The sequence below is a fragment of the Arachis duranensis genome, chromosome 5, assembly GCF_000817695.3.
Source record: "Arachis duranensis cultivar V14167 chromosome 5, aradu.V14167.gnm2.J7QH, whole genome shotgun sequence".
Taxonomy (NCBI): Eukaryota; Viridiplantae; Streptophyta; class Magnoliopsida; order Fabales; family Fabaceae; genus Arachis; species Arachis duranensis.
Genome location: NC_029776.3, coordinates 6134761 through 6148729, shown reverse-complemented (window position 1 = coordinate 6148729; position 13969 = coordinate 6134761).

Below are 13969 nucleotides of genomic sequence, written 5' to 3'. Positions count from 1 at the left end.
CCTCATCATCCAAATAATTCTCTCCACATTGATCCTTATTAACATCATATTCTTCATTACTATCGGAAAATAATTGTTCAATGGGGGGTTCAGTTCCATCGTACTCATTGATACTAGATATAGTATAATTTAACATCATATTCTTTATACTTTTAGTAAAATTGCAAATTGATTTCTACACTTGAAAAGTTTATAATTATGTCTTTAAAGAGAATTAAAATTTACAATTTAGTCTCAACCGTTTAAAAAGTATTTAATTTAATAGAATATTCTCTTCATATTCTCTATTTTAAACATGTGAGTTGCAGATGTTTAACAATAGAAACCAATTTACAATTTTAGTGAAAGTATGGAACCAATCGAGTAATTTAACCATTTGAAAATGACCAAAAACTCCCTAGGTAATCTGAACCCACCCCATCCTTTTCCAGCTCTCTCACTGTCACTTTCTCACTTTCCAAAATGGCACCCCAACTCCAGCGCTCTCTGTCTCTCACCTCGGCTCACCATCGCCGTGCCTCTCATCTCCGTCACCGCGCCAGATTCATTGATAAATTGAGTTGCTATTTTTATGTTGATTTGTTGCTGTTTTTTTCTTAGACATTAAATTGTTCGCTTTGAGTATGTTTAGAATTGAAATTATTCTCTTTCATTTATCGGTGTTCAGTATTGAGATTGGAAGAGAAGAAAAAGTCGTCGGATGAGAGAAACGAGATGGAGGAAGGAGGCGAGACCCGACTCGTGAGTACAAATATGGTGGATCCGGCGCGGTGACGGTGAATCGAGGTGAGAGACAGAGAGCGCTGGGGTTGGGGTGTCGTTTTGGAAAGTGAAAAAGTGAGAGTGAGAGAGTTGGGGAGGGACGGAGTGGGTTCATATAGCTTAGGAAGTTTTTGGTCATTTTCAAATGGTTAAATTATACGGTTGGTTCCCATACTTTCACTAAAATTACAAATTGGTCCCTATTGTCAAACATGTGCAATTCACATGTTTAAAATAGAGAATATTCTAAGAATATTCTGTTAAAGCAAACACTTTTTAAATGGTGGGGAATAAATTGTAAATTTTAATTCTCTTTAGGGACTCAATTATAAACTTTTAAAGTGTAGAGACGAATTTGTCATTTTACTAAAAGTATAGAAACTAATTATGTAATTTAACCTTATATTTATTGTGTATGTTAAAATGAAATAAACAAAATATTTTCGTATTTTCGTATAACCATTAAACCATATATTTTTGGAAAATTTACTTAAATAAATAAAGTGAAGGAAGAACTTACCGCACATTTTTAAAAATGAAGCCACAAATGCATTTTTTTATAAATCTATAGAGGCTGCTACTGGCAGTAGCAGATTAGAGGAGAACATAAACCGCTACTGACAATCACGGTTTACGTGCATTGGGAGGTGAACAAAAACCGCTATAGGCAGTAGTGGTTTCTGTAGAAGGAGGTCTAAACATAAATCACTACAGGCAGTAGCGGTTTATGTGTAATGCAGCGTAAACGTAAACCGCTGGAAGCAGTAGCGGTTTACGTGTAATGTATTGTATGCATATGGTGCTTGGCTATGTATATCCATCCAAGGCATTCAGGTAGTAGTGGAATGCCATTTTTCACAAATGGATGGTGAAGAGAGTTTTTTTAACTCTAGTACATTATTCTGGAAAAATTAAAAAAAAAAAGCAAAAGGCACGGGTGAAATTTACGAATAGAAAACCGTTTAGTCTTTTTATCCGGTCGTCGATTGGCAGAGATAAAAAATAGAGTTGGTGTGTGTGGAATAAGGTGGGTAAAGAAATTGTTTTATAAGAATATTGAATAATTTAGGTTGATAGTGAATTTTGTGTTTCATGTTTATTGTGATATTATTTTTAAAGGTGAAAAAATATTTTATTTCATTAAAAAAAATATAGAATTTAAAATTCAAAATATATAAAAAAAAATCTCAAATTGTAAGAATAAAATAGAAACTGACGTTAGGGAGTAAAAATTGTAAAATAGCTTACATCTGTGAAAATCTATAAATTCTTACTTTACTTACAATTTTTACTTCCTAATGTCAATTTTTATTTTATTCTTACTCATATTTTTTTTCGGATCCCAAAAAATATGTACTCCTGTACTTTTGTATTGTGAAATTTGAGATTTTTTTTTATATTTTAAATTTTAAATTTTATATTTTCTTTTTAATAAAATAAAATATTTTTTCTTTAAAAATAATATCACAATAAACATGAACATAAAATTTATTATCAACGTAATTATTCAATATTCTTGTAAAGCAATTTCTTTATCCATCTTATCCCACACACTCCTAACTCTATTTTTTATCTCTGCCAATCGACGACTAGATAAAAAGACTAAGCGGTTTCCTATTCATGTCTTTTGCTTTCCTTAATTTTTCCAGAGCAATGCACTAGAATTAAAAAACTATCTTTACAATTCATTTGTGAAAAATGGCATTCCACTACTACCTCAATGCCTTGGATGGATATACATAGCCAAGCACCATATGCATACAATATATTACACGTAAATCGCTACTTCTTCCAACGGTTTACATTCACGCTGCATTACACATAAACCGCTACTGCCTGTAGCGGTTTATGCCCAGACCTCCTTCTACAGAAACCGCTGCTGCCTATAGCAGTTTCTGTTCACCTCCCAATGCACGTAAACCGTGGCTGCCAGTAGCGATTTATGTTCTCCTCTAATCCGCTATTGCCAGTAGCAGTTTCTATAGATTCATGAAAAAATATATTTACGTTTTCATTTTCAAAACTGTGCAATCAGGTAAATTCTTCTTTCACTTTATTTATTTAAGTAAATTCGTCTTTCATGCGAGTTTTGTACTTGGAAGCCATGCATGCTCCAGAGTTTTCGGAGTATATGAATACAGGTACGTAATTGTCTATAAGTATACACGAAGGATTAGAATTTTATAATAATTTATATTGATCGATGTAAACAAATAGTTACGTGACATGTGATAATATACGTAATTAGCATTTGTTTGTGTGTTTGTTTAGTTAATAACATTATTTGTAATTAGTTATTGATGAAGTTAAATAATAATTAATGTTTATTATTTAGTATTTATTTATGTGCTTATACTTTTAATTAGTGTTTATAAATTATTTTAAGATTGATGTAGTGTTGATTGATTTACTTTTAATTGCACTTATTAAATATTTGTGTATTAAATATTTATGCTACGACTGTCGTCGTGGCAGAAATTTCTATTGTCGCAGATGGTGAATTTGCCGTGGGTATAAAATTCAGTTCTAGGGAAGCTGTTATTAGAGCGATGAAAGATTATACTATCCGAAGAGGTGTAGACTACTGGGTGTATGAGTCAGAGCCGCTGACATTTTATGCCAAGTATACGCAGTATGGGTCAGGTTGTGATTGGCTTATTAGGGTTAGCATGATGAGCAGAAAGTACTGTAGGGTTATAAGGAGGTATAATAGTAGTCACACTTGCACCAGAGCAATCATTTCTCAGGATCATTCGAAGCTAGATTCGAACACAATTACAGAAGCAGTAAAGCCATTGGTTGAGGCTGATCCCTTGATAAAGGTGAAATCAGTTATTGCGGAAGTGCAGTCAAAGTTCAATTACACCGTCAGCTATCAGAAAGTATGGTTGGCTAAGCAAAAGTCAGTGAAAAAAATATTTGGAGGTTGGGAAGCATCGTACAAAGCTTTGCCTATATGGTTTGAGGCCATGTGTCATAAGGAGCCATCAGCAGTTGTCCATTTTGAGACTATGCCTGCATATCAAGGCGATGACTTGGTAACTGATATCCGGGTATTGCATCGAGTCTTCTAGAGTTATTACCCCTGTATTAGAGCATTCATACATTATAAACCAATTGTCCAAGTATATGGGACTCACTTGTACAGAAAATATAAGGGTTGTCTATTGGTTGCATTTTCACAGGATGAAAACAACAATATCGTCCCAATTGCATTTGCTATTGTGGAAGGAGAGACTTGTGATGCGTGACACTTTTTTCTGAGTAACCTGCAACAGCATGTAGTGACTTGGGATGGTGTGGGACTGATCTCTGACCGACACGAATCCATCAATGCAGTTGTGGTTCGCAGTAACGAAGCTTGGTCGCCTCCCAGAGCTTTCCACATGTTTTGCATCAAGCGTATAGAGTCAAAATTTTTGAGGAAGTTCAAGGCACCGTAACTACAAAAACTTGTCGTAAATATAGGTAACCTTGTTGTAATTTGAGTTTCATTATTAACAGGATACTGTTAATGGTTTTTTTTTTGTAATTTGTCCTTTCTTATTGCGCAGGATATTCGAGGACGGTCCGTGAGTACGAGCTGCGTTACCAACGTTTACGAGAACGGGGCAAGAATTACACAAACTGGCTAAACCGAATCTCCCGCGAACAGTGTGCATTGGCATTCGACGGTGGTTACCGATGGGGTCACATGACGACGAACCTCGTAGAATGCATCAACTCGGTCTTGAAGGGTGCACGCAATCTCCTCATCACTGCACTTGTCAAAGCAACTTTCTACAGACTCAACAAGTTGTTCACTCGTAAAAGAGCTGAGGCAGAGGCTCGGTTTACTGTCGGCCATATTTTTTCTGAACTTGTGACCTCCAAGTTGCATGCAAATCAACTTGTATCAGGAAACATCTAGGTGAATTGCTATGACAGGCAGAATGAGGTCTTTGAAGTGCGTGAGATGTCAAGTGGAGTGGAGTATGCCGTCGACCTCCGTCGACAACGATGTGATTATGGTGAGTTCCAGGTGGACCGAATTCCTTGTCGACATGTGTTTGCATGTTGTGCAAATCAACGACTAGATTGGTAAGTTTATGTTCATGAGGTGTATAAGATGGACCAACTTTGACAGGTTTACCGAGCCAGGTTTAGGAAATTGAAAAATCTTACTACATGGCCTGCTTACAACGGGCCTTGATTTGTACAGAATCCGTACCTGAGACGAGTTACCAAAGGTCATCCAAGAATGACGCGCTTCTTGAACGAGATAGACACGCGAATATTACATCGTCCTAGGCGATGTAGGCAATGTGGGGCTGAGGGACACAACCGTAGTAGATGCCGTCAGGCAGGTGGTGCAAGTACTGGCAATAATGCTCAGTAGATTTATTGTATTTCGTGTTAAATCCAAGTAGTCAATGATATTTGCAACTCTATATAACTTATCCAAGCTATAAAGTATGTTATTTGAAATATTGTAACTGATATCAAACTACTATATGCAATGTTCAATAGAAAAGTACTTCATGATACTTAGAAAAGTGTTCAACTACATAGAAAAGTGTTCAACTACTTTCATGATACATAGAAAAGTGTTCAATTACATAGAAAAGTACTTCATGATACAGAGTAATAATACTAACTACACAAAAGCTACTTTCTCCTTGCCCACTTTATGTCGTCCACGAGATCCTTGCATTTCTTGGAGATCCTTTTGAACATGGATGGCGTGTATCGCTTAGCACTACGACGTGGTGGATCAACCCTAAGATTGTAGCATTTTCCTGTTTCAGCTGGAGTTCGTGCCTCACCTGTGTACAACTTAATTAGTTGACTGAACAAGTATATAATCAAATCAACACAAATCAATTGTCCCAGCATGTATAAGAAATAAGCAAATCAACCATATATGAATATAGTATAATCAAATGACCCAGCAAGTATATAATATAAGCAAATCAACCATATATGAATATAATATAATCAATTGGCTAAAGATTAAAGCAATAATAGGACATGCACCATCATCATCACCAGAAGCATCATTACTAGATTCTTCATCTTCGTCCATGTCTTCATCTTCATCCTCATCGTCATCCTCGTCATCTGGGTTATCAACTAGATACTCATCCGTCTCTAGCTCAACTGTCCTAGCATTTTCTTCAATTAGACCCATTGAAACACGACGAGGGTTTTGACTATTAAGGATTCTTCTACTACCGTCACTCCTACTAGAGTCACCAGATACCAACCCTCCAATACTAACAGAGGAAGTTCGGTTTGGATGCATCGCGTCCAAGGAATACCTACCAGCCATGATATCAGGTTGATGGCCATACTGTGATTGGCTTGCTTTTGCAGCCATGAACCCAAGTAACTGGCTAAAAGATGCTCCTTCTCCTGAGTTAAGTTGTGGAGTACCCCAATACTGCTGATGTAGAGGATATGATGTGGTAAACTGTATTTGAGGTACATATGAGTTTGAGCATTGCAGTTGTTCTTGTGTAAGTGGAGGTGGAGGTAGAGGTGGAGGTGGCGGTGACTGTGGCTCTTGTTCTTCATTGTCATCATCCATGACTTGATTACCTTCATCATTCTCTTGACCCACACGATCCGACAAGTTCAAGTGGTTGCCATATCTTGCACGGTACCAGGACATGTAAATATCCAAGGGATGTTGTGGAGGCATGGAAAGCTCAGTAAGAATGTGGTTATACCTGTTTGTCCACTGCATCACCCAAAACGAATGAGTCGTGGCCGTGGCCCAGTCAAGATTCTTAGGACCAGTCAGGACCATTCCGTGTGCCTTGTCTAGATTTTGTTCCTGATGAGGAACTCCCTGAACGAAACCAAACTGTCTTCTAAACCTATCGGTTGCATGCCACTCAATGATTTCAAAAGACACTAATGGCACCGTAGCACTCCACACAACCGAGTGCATGTAGATATCTGTAGGAATTATATCTGGATCAATGCGGTCAACAGCATAAGCAAGCCACACAAACTGCAGAAAATAAAGAAAACAGATTATTACAACCCAGATAACATTAACACTAAACCGGAATCAAATACTTCTTTAATAACTACACACCTGGCCTTCTTGGAGATCATCCAAGGCTTTCCTAAAATGCTCAAGTGTAAGATACCTAAAGCGCCGGTCTCCATGCTCCCAGTTACGCCACCTAATATGACTTAATTCATTAACACAATTCGTTTCTACATATGAATATAGGACGTAACTGTAAGATAATGTTACCTGTTTGCAAGCGGAAAACTGCGGGGTTCTCGAGGAACCGACGCTAGATATGGGAGACGCATCCAAGCCCAGGTTAGCAGAAGTGTTAGCGGACCATCGATTTCCTTGTAGTCAAAACGAGATGCCCTGCATAATGACCTGTACAGGTGTGCCAAGCACGCAGATCCCCAACTGTACTGTCCGATACTGCCAAAATCACAAAGCAAAGGCAGGGAACTTTCAGTGCACAGATGCCCCAGACTTGTCACTAAACAAGACTGTACCAAATAATAACATAATGTGGCACTTCACGTACCTTTGCATGCTGGTTTCGTCAACCAACTGTAATCTTTCTTTTAGATCTCGAAGCCAGGTCAGTTATATGCAGCTTGCTCTACAGTCCGACTTCCTCGGTGCAACCCCAAATTGCTGCAAATACTCTGCCTCTAAGGCTTCAAAACTACTCATAGTCATCCCTGTGACTAGAAGACCATCTGTTGGAAGACCAAGGATAACAGCAACATCTTCCAGTGTCACAGCACATTCACCAACAGGAAGGTGAAAGGTATGTGTATCTGGGTGCCACCTTTCGACTAGTGCATTTACCAGTGCTTTCTGACATTGAACTACTCCAATTTGGGAAACATGCAAGAAACCAGTAAACCGTAAATGCTCCTCAACCTTATCATTGTACCGATTTGGAGGGAGTAGGTGATCACATGTCAGATATCGTAAACTCTACAAAAATATATCAGATTATTAGTCAAATCATTAACAATGACTAATTTACTACTAAAAGATAATAACTATCTATGATATATAATTTAAATAATTTCCATAATTAACTAAACAAGACATAATAATTCAAATCGCGAAGCTGCGAAATATAATTTCACTAAATCCAATTCAAACTAATTATTGAAAAATAATATTGATACATATTATATAATTATAAAAAAATAAGTGAGTCTATAATTATTGTTAACTAAAAATATAATTAATTTAAGAATGAATAAGTTTATAACAAAAATTAAACTAAATTAAATAGAAGTAAATTATTTACTGAAATATATATATTATTTTGCATAAATATTAATAACAAGTTTAACAGTTTGGTGGTTGTGAGTATTATTTTTCTCCTTGAAGAAGGGGGTTCGAACCCCATCTTCCACATTTTGAAAAATTTTGAAACTTAAGTTGTTCGGTCGAACCAGTCTTACCGAGTTTGACCGACTTTGACCAGTTTACTCCGAATTTGATCGGTTCGTTACCAGTTTCGAATTCGGTTCACCGATTTTTTTTATCGAACTGACCGGTCCGGTCCGATTTTAACAACAATACCCTCAGCTATACCAACATATTTATTTCAATTAAAAATCAAACAACAAACAAAAATTTATTACAAAAAATTCTGCCTAATTTACTAAAAATTCCCCAAACCATTTTCAAAAATTATTCAACTTAAACGTAATAATTAATTATAATTTCTAAAATTATTACAAAAAATTCTAAACATATATTATTTTTATTAATCCATCAGATTACATCAATTTAAATATTATCATTAATTAAAAAGTTCACTAATCAACTATAACTGTATATATACACATATATAGACTCAACAATAAATTCATAAGTTCTAACGATAATTACAATTTTAACCTATATGTTCCTAGATTCACTTTCTAACAATAATAACATTAACTCTATAACATATAATATTTACTTCATTTAAATATATATGCCTAAATTTCTAACAATAATAATAATAAATTTGAAATATAAAAAAATTAAAAATTAAACTTACATAATCAGGATGGCTGAGATAATGTATAATATGAAGTTCAAAACATGTTGGTATAAGGGGGCACCGTCTAAGGGAGGCAACAAAAGTGCACCACGTGGCTGGGACATCACAAATCGGACAGTCCGAGTTGCTCTTCCTAATCGAACCGTCCGAATTTCTTCTTCCAACTCCCTCGATCCGATTTCAACTTTCCTAACACCACATACAGATAAAATATCTGTGTTCTCCATAACAAATCAACACACTAAATTCTCCTCCATATTATTCTTGATTAACAAAATACCATTTAAAAATCTCCAAATCAACATCACATACGATGAATGCCCCATAGTTAAACCATGCTTGTTCTTAGTTTAGTTTTTTTATCTACCCCCTCTACTTTCAAACCTAAAAGTAACACCTAAAGAATAATAGAATAACGTGAACTTTTGTCTGACGTTTTTATTTTATATGGATTTAACCTTAAGTAATTCACGTTGAAAAAAATAAATAAAATTTAAAATTACACAAAAATTTTAAATTATAATTGGTTTTACATTTTATTCTGAATAGCTTTATATAAATCAAATTAAGTTGATTCGATTTATATTTATACAAATAAAAATCAATATAAAGCATAATTATTTTATATAACAGTTGAAATTAAATTTAGGACAAATCATAGTGCCATCAAGGCTCCTATATTTTATTAGAGGTTTTACCTAAATAGAGTACTTGTGTCGTAACTGTCAACATAAATTTATTTTCTTTTCTATTTTCTCATAATTGACTACGATCTGTTCACCTTATTAGTGTTAGAATATAATTAGAATTAATTAGAATTATTTAGTATATCTAAATATTTATTATATAATATTATATTTTTATTATTACGATTCTCTTAGCACTTATAAATATCTTTTTATATTGTATCATTTCAGACAATTTGAATAGACAACTTGAATACACTAAATAATACACAAATCATTTTTTCAGTTTAGTCTCTTGTTTCTAACATGGTATCAGAGCCATGGTATCCTCCTTGAAGAGGATAGGTTGTTTTTCTTGTGGTGAAATCGCCATAGTTTTTGCATTTTTTTTCTATGTCATTTTTCTTTCCCTTTTGTCACTTCTTTTATGCTTTTTCACCTCACCGATTAGCTTATTTTTTCTGTCTTGTATTTTTTTCGAGTCGTATGATCAAACACCATTGTCATCCGCTGCTTACTTATTCTCATGAAGAAATCATATAGTTTTCGCTCTCTTTTGGCAGTTCCGTCTGCGTTCTCTCATGGCAGTTTTGTCTGCGTTCTCTCATGGCAGTTACATCTGTGTTCTCTCGTGGCAGTTTCGTTTGTGTTCTCTCGTGGCAGTTCCGTCTGTATTCTCTTGTGGCAATTCCGTCTGTGTTCTCTCGTGGCAGTTTTGTCTGTGTTTCGTCTATATTTTCTTGTGGCAGTTTCATCTACCTTTCTTTGTGGCAGTTCCTGCACTTCCTTCAAACAAGCGGTAATTTCGTTTGCACTTCCTTCAGACAAGTGACAGTTTCGTCTGCTCTTCCTTTAGACTAGTGGTAGTTCCATCTGCGCTTCCTTCCGGCAGTTCCGTTTGCACCCGTTTTATTAGTTTATGCAGTTTTTTTCTCTTTATTTCGTTGTTTTAAATAAGTTTCAAACTCAAGTTGTCACTTGAGTTTGAGGAAGGATGTTAGAATATAATTAGGATCAATTAGAATTATTTAGTATATCTGAATATTTATTATTAGAATATTATATTTTTATTATTACGATTCTCTTAGCACTTATATATACCCTTCTATATTGTATCATTTCAGACAACTGGAATAGACAACTTGAATACACTCAATAATACACAAATCTTTTTTTCAATTTAGTCTCTTATTTCTAACAATCAGCAATCATGTCTATTCTATTTGTTTTTCGTTGACCGGAGAGGAATAACAATGCAAAAGAACTCACAAGGACCCAAGAAAGAGAAGGGAGTAATTCAATTGGAGGAGGAAGACATGATTTAATAGCCTAATTGGTAAGATTTTTTCTCACAAAGTGTTCTCCACTAGTACTATGGAGGGGGCTTTGAAAGCTATTTGGGGAACCCAAAGGGTTTTAGAGTAATGAATTTAGGATAAAATCAATTTCAATTTTATTTTTGATAAAGAGTGGGATGTGTTGAGAATAGAAGGAGGTTCTTTATGGCTGTTTAATAACTTTGCTCTACACGTTTAGGGTGTTCAGTGATGGAGGACGGGGGTTAGAATAGAGGAGCAGCTCCTTACAAAAATTCTAGTGTGGACACAATTTTGGAGACTTTCAAAAACTTTTAAAACATTGGAAGTGGTACAAAAACTGGGAGGCATTATAGGAGAGGTGTTGGAAGTAGGGGTTCTTCAATGTTAAAGGACGTGAATCAAGAATTATCATGGCGAGAGTAGAGGTTGATGAAAATAATTTGGATCGGGATATCTTGAAAGTTACAGAGCCAGATAAAATTCATCTAGATGTAATTATTAGATATGAGGGGCTTGGAATGGTATGCACCTATTGTGCCAAAATAGGCCATGACCATAAAACCTGCCCAATTTTCATGGATGATTTAAAAGAAAGTAGAGTGCAAGAGAATAAGGTGGGAGAGCAGGTGCAGGCTAATCAAATAAGAGAGAGGGTGAAAACAATGAGGGAGAGTGGTCCGAATAGGGGTAGAAGAACTAATGGGGAGCAGCAATTAAGAAGGAAGAAGCCTACACCAGAATGCCTAGTTGAAAGTTTCTCAAGTTTGATAGAAAGGAACTGTTGAGGAATCACGGTAATAGAAATACAAACTCGACTAAGTGCAGGCAGACAAAGAGAATCATAGTGCTCAGGGAGATGAGATTTAGATCTGGTCAAGCAGGGTAGATGCTAAGAACAAAAAAAATTTGGGTTGTGGGATAAAGGAGAACCGTCCAATGAATGATATGAAGATGAAAAGTTTGAGTAAATTTAAAAGACTAAAAATTATTGAAACAAATTAGGAGAGCTATGACAACATTATTGGGGTGAAAAGAAGGGTTGATGAGGAGGAGCTGGAAGGGAATGTTGATAGGGAATACACTGCTGATTTTAATATGAACATTGTAAAACCCGGTTAATTAACGACTAATTAACCCATAAATGAGAATTTATTCTGGAAAGCCTAAAATGTGATTTTTATAGCTAAATGTGATAGAGGAGATTGAGACGAGAATTTTGGTACCAATTTTATAGAAATCGGACCAAGATTGGACCGAACGGGCCAAACCGGGCCAATTGGACCCAAAGTGGGCCCTTGGCCCAACATAAATTAACCAAAACCCTAGTTTTCAGCACTCTCTCTCCTCATTTGTTACACACACAAGCTGAAATTAGAGAGAAAGGGAGGAAGAACACTCTCTCAAGTTCTCTCCCTTGGTTGATCTTCAAACCACCATAACTTTTGATCTAGAGCTCCGATTGCCGCTCCGTTTGTGGCCACGCGTTCACTGCGGAGAGCTCTACAAAACCCATACAACCAATCTTGAGGTAAGCCACGTGTTGCTGTTCGAAATCTCAGCCCTTATTTTCGAGTTTCATGGGTGAAATGTTGAGATTTTGGGTTCTTTGATGTTATAGGACCCAACTCTCTTGAAGGAGAAGGTTAATCTTGTCTCCTTGGACCTTGGGTGTGGTAAGATTCTCAACCCTAGTGTATTTTTTTGTTTTATGATGTTTGGGTTTTGAGATGTTGTGTATGGGTATGATGGTTGTGGCTTAGGTTGTGTGTGTGTGGATATTGAAGCTTGATTGGTGATTTTGAAAAGCTTGGAAAGGGCTTGGTAGTGAAAAATCTGTTCTTGGAGGTATTGAGGCCTTGAGAGCTTGTGGATAAGTGATTTGGAAGAGCTCCGGTGGAGCTTGAGAAAATCGGCTAAGGTATGGTTTCGGTTTCCCGTATCTAATATGTAACGTGGTAGGAAATACTTAGGCTAGAGGCCCTAAGATAGGCATTGAATGGTTGATGTTGTTGAATGATTGAGATATATGATGTGGTCATATATGTGATGATGATTAATGATGCCTTGATGGTATGATGTATGAGAAATATGCATGTTGTGATATATGCTTGATGATTGGTTATGGTTGAATTGTGGGTTGAACCATGTTTATGGTGAGTATGATGTTGATTGTGTACAATAATGATTTATTGGGATTGGTGTTGTTGGAATTGGCATGAGGAAGAGTATATGATATGTTAATATGTTTGAGTTTGAGCCACTTGGGTGAAGTGGGTTAAAATGATGAGATAGTGATTTTGTAATTCGTGGTAAAGTGTCAATGTGTGAGTTGAGGAGGCTTGATGTTGAAATTGATGTATTTTGATTGATTTCAAAGGAAAGGGATGAAAATGGCATGTTTTGATTGATTTCAAAAAGAATTGGAAATGGCTTGTTTTGAAAATGGCACTTTGTGATTTTTATGAAAAACATGGTTTTGGGCGCACTTTGGTGGGACATAACTTGAACTACGGATCTCTGTTTTGTACCAAATCTGTTTAGAAATGAAATTTGATCCGGGATGTCCATGCCGTTCGAAGAACGGGTGAAAAATGATTTAAAATGAGAAAGTTATGTCCGTTGGAAGATTGGGGTTTAAATTGGTGAATTCTGCAGCTTTTAACTTAGAAAATTTTTAGCAGAATAACCCCTTGCGCGTAGGCGCACCTGGCGCGTACGCGCCGATCTTCCAGAAAATGGCATCCACGCGTGCGCGTGATGTGCGCGGGCGCGCCGATTGTGCTGCACCCAATGCCCAGCCATTTTCCAGAGAGTTATGCCAGACCTGTGCCAGTGTTGTGCCTGGGGCACGAGGACGCCCACGCGTACGCGTGGTTGACGCGTACGCGTCCATTGGCAAATTTTTAATCCACGCGTTAGCGTGCTTGACGCTTGCGCGTCGATGAAGTTTTGAGGCTATCCGCGCGTGCGCGTGGAGTGCGCGTACGCGTGGGCCTGTTTCCATCCCAAAGTTGATTTTTGAGTCTTAAAAGCCAAATTTCATACTTCTAAGCCTCCGATCTCACCACTTATATCTTAAATCATTATGATATGCCTAGCTATGAGAGAAGGAGCTAGTGGATGTGGTAACTTGCGAGTGAAGCAAGGGAAAAATGAATGATCA